Genomic DNA, 8,649 nt, shown 5'->3' on the forward strand with positions numbered 1-8,649 from the left:
CAGTCTGTGTGACCCCTCATAAGAGGGAGAACGCATAGGAATCCTGCACACAAAGTCTTCCACGCTCCGCCTTTTTTCTTTATAATCCAGCTGTGTATCCTTACAACGTTTCTGTAATAATCTTAGCAACACTGTAATAAGTCCCAGAATCTAGTGAATCTCCAAATCTGAAGGGGTCTTAGGGACCCCTTGATATCCCCCCATATCTAATCTAGCACTGAGTCCTGCCAATTCTTCCTAAAATGTATCTGAAATGACACTGCTCCTTACCTTATCTGCTGTCACCACCCTGAAGGTGCCATCATCTTTTATTTGTGTTGGATTTCCAGAGGGCCCAATAACACCTTCTTTTCTGTCTGAGTTTGGAACCAATTAAGAGACACAGAAAAAAGAGATTGGGGGGAGGACTCAAGATGGTGCTGTGAGAACAACCCAGGATTGAAGCTCTTGCTGGACGCACGGAGAGGGTGAGTCGGGGAAGCATTTCCAGACGGATCTTAGTTGCCCACAGAACGGGGAAATCCCCAGGTATAAAAGAGACACGGGACGCCAGGCAGAGGTCTCCGCTGGCGAAGCCGGCAGCCGGTGCGGCTCCGGCCCGCGCCAGAGCGCAGAGGCGCTCCACAGCGCTCCATACAAAAGCGCACTGTTACGGGTGCCCTGTTGAACCGGCAAACTAAGACCCGAGAGGGCTGAACTTGAGACTGAACGGGTCTTGAACTGTGACCCAGCCCAGGAAATCCCAGGGACTCAGCGTTTGGGGGAGCGCAGTGCGACAAACAAAACGGCGATTCCAAATGCTCCCGGTGAATAGGGTTTTTTTTAAAGCGCAGCTCCGCGGGGGAGGGGCGTCAGCCATTACCGAGGCAATCAGCCCCTACTGAGGTACACGCCCATTGCTGACGCAGCCTGCCGCTGCCCTGCCGAGGCAACCCGGTACAACAAAGAGACTCCGCAGGGCGTAGCCCGTGGCAACAGGGCGGAGACCACAGCAGAAGGGCGGAGCCTGCAGGAAAAGGGCGAACCTCACACCAGCAGGGCGGAGCCTCGGCAGGCAAAAAGTGACTAGACTGCCTCCTAGCTGGGCAGGACAGTGAGGCGGACACTCACAAGGAAAGCCCCAACCCCCCCCAGAGAGAGCATCTGAGGAAAAAAAAGGGGGTTTTCTTACGAGCTAGGTTGCAGCAGAACTAAACATAGCAGCCTAGCAGCCCTGAATGAACAACAGAGCTCACAGCTCAGCACTTGAGCTCCTACAGACTGTCTCCTCAAGCAACTCCCTGACCCCTCTATATCCATAAGACTGACAATCGGCAGACATCATCCTGGGACAAACATAGCAGAAAAAGAAACTGGTAGCATCCCTTGCTGTTCCGCAGCCGCTACAGGTGCACCCCAGACAAGCATGGCCTGGAGCGGACCTCAGCAGTCGTACAGCGAAGGGGCTAGACTGGTAGAAGGAAAACCAAGTAACAGAAATACTCCATCATCAACAATCTGGGTGTCCACTCAGAGATCCAATCGAAAAGTCAGCAACTACACAGACGACAGGTGGATAAATCCACAAAGATGGGAAGAAACCAGCGCAAAAAGGAGGAAAACACCCGAAACCAGAACACATCGCCACCTAGAAAGGACCAAAACTCCTCACCAGCAAGGGAACAAAGCTGGACGGAGAATGACTGTGACGAAATGACGGAATTGGACTTCAGAAGGTGGATAATGAGAAACTTTTGTGAGCTAAAAGAACATGTTTTAAATCAACGTAAAGAAACTAAGAACCTTGAAAAAAGATTTGAGGAAATGATAACAAGAATGGATACCTTAGAGAGGAATATGAATGAATTAAAGGAGCTGAAAAACACAATACGAGAACTTCACGAAGCATGCACAAGTTTCAATAGCCGAATTGATCAAGCAGAAGAAAGAATATCTGAAGTCGAGGATCAACTCAATGAAATAAAACGAGAAGCCAAGATCAGAGAAAAAAGCGCAAAAAGGAATGAACAATGTCTCCAAGAAATGTGGGACTATGTGAAGAGACCTAACCTACGTTTGATAGGCGTACCAGAATGTGATGAAGAGAATGAATCCAAGCTGGAAAATACTCTGCAGGACATTATCCAGGAAAATTTCCCCCACCTAGCAAGACAGGCCAACACTCAAATGCAGGAAATACAGAGAACACCACAGAGATATTCCGCAAGAAGAGCAACCCCAAGGCACATAATCGTCAGATTCAACAAGGTTGAAATAAAGGAGAAAATACTAAGGGCAGCCAGAGAGAAAGGTCGGGTCACCCACAAAGGGAAGCCCATCAGACTCACAGCAGATCTCTCGGCAGAAACTCTACAAGCCAGAAGAGAGTGGGGGCCAATATTCAACATCCTTAAAGAAAAGAACTTTCAACCCAGAATTTCATATCCAGCCAAACTGAGCTTCAGAAGTGAAGGAAAAATAAAATCCTTTGCGAACAAGCAAGCACTCAGAGATTTTGTCACCACCAGCCCTGCTTTACAAGAGCTCCTGAAAGAGGCACTACACATAGAAAGGAACAACCAGTACCAGCCATTCCAAAATCACACTAAATGCTAAAGAGCATCAACATAATGAAGAATCTACAACAACTAACGGGCAAAACAGCCAGCTAGCATCAAAATGGCAGTGTCAAGTTCACACATAACCATATTAACCCTAAATGCAAATGGACTAAATGCACCAATCAAAAGACACAGACTGGCAAATTGGATAAAAAGCCAAAACCCAGCAGTGTGCTGTATCCAGGAAACCCATCTCACATGCAAGGATACACAAAGGCTCAAAATAAAGGGATGGAGGAAGATTTACCAAGCAAATGGAGAGCAAAAGAAAGCAGGAGTTGCAATCCTCATCTCTGATAAAATAGACTTTAAAGCAACAAAGATCAAAAGAGACAAAGGCCATTACATAATGGTAAAAGGATCGATACAACAAGAAGAGCTAATGATCCTGAACATATATGGACCCAATGCAGGAGCACCCAGATACATAAGGCAAGTTCTTAACGACTTACAAAGAGACTTAGACTCCCACACAATAATAGCGGGAGACTTTAACACTCCACTGTCAATATTAGACAGATCAACCAGACAGAAAATCAACAAGGATATCCAGGGCTTGAACTCACACCTGGAGCAAGCAAACCTGATAGACATTTACAGAACTCTCCACCCCAAATCCACAGAATATACATTCTTCTCAGCACCACATCATACCTACTCTAAAATTGACCACATAATTGGAAGTAAAGCACTGCTCAGCAAATGCAAAACAACTGAAATCATAACAAACAGCCTCTCAGACCATAGTGCAATCAAGTTAGAACTCAGAATTCAGAAACCAACCCAGAACCTCACAGCTTCATGGAAACTGAACAACTGGCTCCTGAATGTTGACTGGATAAACAACGAAATGAAGGCAGAAATAAAGAAGTTCTTTGAAACCAATGAGAACGAAGACACAACATGCCAGAATCTCTGGGACACACTTAAAGCAGTCTCTAGAGGAAAGTATATAGCAATAAGTGCCCATATGAGAAGAATGGAGAGATCCAAAATTGACACCCTATCATCAAAATTGAAAGAGCTAGAGGAGCAAGATCAAAAAAACTCAAAACCCAGCAGAAGACAAGAAATAACTAAGATCAGAGCTGAACTGAAGGAGATTGAGACACGAAAAACCCTCCAAAAAATCAATAAATCCAAGAGCTGGTTTTTTTGAAAAGATCAACAAAATAGACAGACCACTAGCCAGACTGATTAAAAATAAAAGAGAGAACAACCAAATAGATGCAATAAAAAATGATAAAGGGGAAATCACCACAGATTCCACAGAAATTCAAACCATCATCAGAGAATATTACAAACAACTCTATGCACATAAACTAGTAAACCTGGAAGAAATGGATAAATTCCTGGACTCCTGTGTCCTCCCAAGCCTAAACCAGGAGGAAGCTGAAACTATGAATAGACCAATAACAAGGGCAGAAGTCGAGGCAGCAATTAAGAGCCTACCACACAAAAAAAGCCCAGGTCCAGACGGGTTCACAGCCGAATTCTACCAGACACACAAAGAGGAGCTGGTACCATTTCTTCTGAAACTATTCCAAATAATCCAAAAAGAAGGAATCCTACCCAAATCATTCTACGAGACCAATATCATCCTGATACCAAAACCCGGCAGAGACCCAACAAGAAAAGAAAACTTCAGGCCAATATCCATGAGGAACATAGATGCAAAAATCTTCAATAAAATATTGGCAAGCCGATTGCAACAGCAAATCAAAAAACTTATTCATCATGATCAAGTAGGATTCATCCTGGGGATGCAAGGCTGGTTCAACATACGCGAGTCTATAAACGTAATTCACCACATAAACAGAACCAAAAACAAAAACCACATGATTATCTCAATTGATGCAGAGAAGGCATTTGACAAAATTCAACAGCCCTTTATGCTAAAAACCCTCAATAAACTCGGTATCGATGGAACGTATCTCAAAGTAATAAAAGCTATTTATGACAAACCAACAGCCAATATCATACTGAATGGGCAAAAACTGGAAGCATTCCCTTTGAAATCTGGCACTAGACAAGGATGCCCTCTTTCACCACTCCTATTCAATATAGTACTGGAAGTTCTAGCCAGAGCAATCAGGCAAGAAAAAGAAATAAAGGGTATTCAAATAGGAAAGGTGGAAGCCAAATTGTCTCTATTTGCAGACGACAAGATAATATACCTAGAAGACCCCATCACCTCAGCCCAAAAACTCCTGACACTGATAAGCAACTTCAGCAAAGTCTCAGGATATAAAATCAATGTGCAAAAACCACAAGCCTTCCTCTACACCAATAACAGACTAAAAGAGAGCCAAATCAAGAACGAACTGCCATTCACAATTGCTACAAAAAGAATAAAATACCTTGGAATACAACTCACAAGGAACGTAAGGGACCTCTTCAGGGAAAACTACAAACCACTGCTCAACGAAATCAGAGAGGACACAAACAGATGGAGAAACATTCCATGTTCATGGTTAGGAAGAATTAATATCGTGAAAATGGCTATACTGCCCAAAGTAATTTACAGAATCAACGCTATCCCCATCAAGCTACCATTGACTTTCTTCACAGAACTGGAAAAAACCACCTTGAACTTCATATGGAACCAAAAGAGAGCCCGCATAGCCATGTCAATTCTAAGCAAAAAGAACACAGCGGGGGGCATCACACTACTGGATTTCAAACTATACTATAAGGCTACAGTAATCAAAACAGCATGGTACTAGTACCAAAACAGAGATATAGATCAATGGAACAGAACAGACGCATCAGAGGCAACACAACATAGCTATAACCATACAATCTTTGATAAACCTGACAAAAACAAGCAATGGGGAAAGGATTCCCTGTTCAACAAATGGTGTTGGGAAAACTGGCTAGCCATGTGTAGAAAGCAGAAACTGAACCCCTTCCTGACACCTTACACCAAAATTAACTCCAGATGGATTAAAGACTTAAACATAAGACCCGGCACCATAAAAACGCTAGAAGGAAATCTAGGCAAAACCATCCAGGACATAGGAGTAGGCAAGGACTTCATGAACAAAACACCAAAAGCATTGGCAACAAAAGCCAAAATAGACAAATGGGACCTAATCAAACTCCACAGCTTCTGCACAGCAAAAGAAACAGTCTCTAGTGTGAATCAGCAACCAACAGAATGGGAAAAAATTTTTGCAGTTTACCCATCTGACAAAGGGCTGATATCCAGAATTTACAAAGAACTCAAACAGATTTACAGGAAAAAAACAAACAAGCCCATTCAAAAGTGGGCAAAGGATATGAACAGACACTTTACGAAAGAAGACATATATGAGGCCAACAATCATATGAAAAAATGCTCATCGTCACTGGTCATCAGAGAGATGCAAATCAAAACCACATTGAGATACCATCTCACGCCAGTTAGAATGGCGATCATTAAAAAATCTGGAGACAACAGATGCTGGAGAGGATGTGGAGAAAAAGGACCACTTTTACACTGTTGGTGGGAGTGTAAATTAGTCCAACCATTGTGGAAGACAGTGTGGCGATTCCTCAAGGCCTTAGAAATAGAAATCCCATTTGACCCAGCAATCCCATTACTGGGTATATATCCAAAGGACTATAAATCGTTCTACTACAAGGACACATGCACACGAATGTTCATTGCAGCACTGTTTACAATAGCAAAGACCTGGAATCAACCCAAATGCCCATCGATGATAGACTGGATTGGGAAAATGTGGCACATATACACCATGGAATATTATTCAGCAATCAGAAATGATGAGTTCGTGTCGTTTATAGGGACATGGATGAATCTGGAGAACATCATTCTCAGCAAACTGACACAGAACAGAAAATGAAACACCGTATATTCTCACTCATAGGCGGGTGATGAAAAATGAGAACACATGGACACAGAGAGGGGAGTACTAAACTCTGGGGTCTATAGAGGGGAAAGGGGAGGGCCAGTGGGAGGGGGAGGTGGGGAGGGATTGCCAGGGGAGAAATACCAAATGTGGGTGAAGGGGAGAAACCAAACAAAACACACTGCCATGTGTGTACCTATGCAACTGTATTGCATGCTCTGCACATGTACCCCAAAACCTAAAATGCAATAAAAAAAAAAAGAGAGAGATCAAGGTGTAAGCTTTATTTAATTATAAACATCTCAATTGGGGTGGCTTAAACATGCAGCCAAAGGAACTAACAGCCTCCTGAATTAAACGTATGTATCAAAACTGTCCTCTCTAGAGAACCAATGAGATTGTACCCTCTCTACAGGTACACAAATCTATAGAAAGAAGAAAGGAGCTAAGCTGAGCATACCAGGAGAAGTGAGTGAAGGCTGGAGATTCGAATAGCTGAAACACTTCTTGTTCCCCCTTAATTTTTATCTTCCTGGTGGAACTCTGAGTCCTGGGCATTAAGCAAATGATACACAGCTGACCATAAATGGAGGCATGGAGAGGAGACTGTGATCAATCAGCAAACACCGAGTCTGCATTGAGCCCAAGAAAAACACTGGCCATTTGTACCAAGCCAGGCTTAGCAAATCCACACAGAGCTACGTGGGCCCAGCAAAGGCAAACCCCAGAGGGCTGTAGGTGATGGCGCCTTGGGTGCAAGCTGCTGCTCCTTGACCTTGGACAACATTCAGAACATACTCATTTTGCTACGCTGAGTGTAAGCAGAGATAGGGAGGCCACGAAGACCTAGGAGAGCAGGTATAACAAAGGACTACATTTTATCTTTCAGCACTTTGGCCTTTCAGACCGTAGTGGGTAGAATCAGGTTTGTTGCAGTTAGAGGCAGTAATATTAATTAAACTGAAGCTTCAGATTCCCACACATGCATGGGCCCTTTCCAAGATCCTGAGGTCCCGAGGGACACCAGTAATGTGTTCACATGGTCACATGCTCTCAATCTCTCTCTTATTCCTACCCCTCATATATATAATTATGTTTAATATGGTAACAAACACAAAAATACAGAAAAGTGCAGGGAAACTCTATTCCCAAACACCCAGTTAAGAGTATAGTGCCAATCTGATGCCCCATCAGTCCCTAATACTTTAGTATGTATTTTCTGCAAATCTGGACATTCTTGTACATAACCACAACACAACTATCAAAATCAGGAAGTTAACACTGACACACTTACTACCATCTAATCCTCAAATTCAGTTCAGAAGCAAGGTTGTGTGTTGAGCTGTCAAGTCTCCAGCCTTTTTCAGTCTGAGACATTTCCTTAGTCTTTCCTTAACACTTGTGATATTGGCATTTTTGAAGATTACAGGCCATTCCTTTTGTAGAATGTCCCTCAATTTGAGTTCATGTGATGTTTCCTCCTGATTAGATTCGGATGATGAAAGCGCATCACAGAGATTGGACTTTGAGCCTCTGTAGGCTGCCCCTTGATTCCCTTCCCACTGGGCTTGAGCTGGCTTCAGTACATCACCAGACCATGTGGCCATTTATCCCACTAGGGCTCTGACACTCCTCTGTGAGCCACTGTGGTGGCTCCTCCTTCCCATCCCCTACCCAGCATGTGTGTCTACCCCGCTCTGTCCCACCTACTGGCTTTGGGACTGAATTGTTCAGAGAGGAGAAAGAATAGTAGGAGGAGTAATGATAATCATGTTTTTGTAAAATGTATAAAAGCAAGGTGACTTAACTTCTGTGGATCAAGGCCGTTGTCTGTTTTCCTTCTGTCACTCAGGCATTTTGGGGACCTGGCTAAGGGGCGTCTGAGCTGGAAATACATTTAGTTTGGGTTTAGTGGGATATAGTTGTATGATTTATAGCTTCCAAGAATTCTTTAACTGCCCACTGTGGTGACTCTCCCTGTATGCCCAAACAAGGGTGAGGGCCAGGGTCCTCTCAAAATGTGAAGGTGTGATAGTCCCCAACGTTGGAAGTACCTGAGTCCTGGAGGGGAAGCCAGGTTTGAAATGGATGGAGCCAGGAATTAGGCTGTGGAAAATTCTATGATCAGATGTTTGGTAATGCTGTAAGTATGGGATTCTGTTCTCATTGACAGTACACATGAAATGTGCTTAGTA

This window comes from Callithrix jacchus, chromosome 2 (assembly GCF_049354715.1).
Source record: "Callithrix jacchus isolate 240 chromosome 2, calJac240_pri, whole genome shotgun sequence".
NCBI classification, from domain to species: domain Eukaryota; kingdom Metazoa; phylum Chordata; class Mammalia; order Primates; family Cebidae; genus Callithrix; species Callithrix jacchus.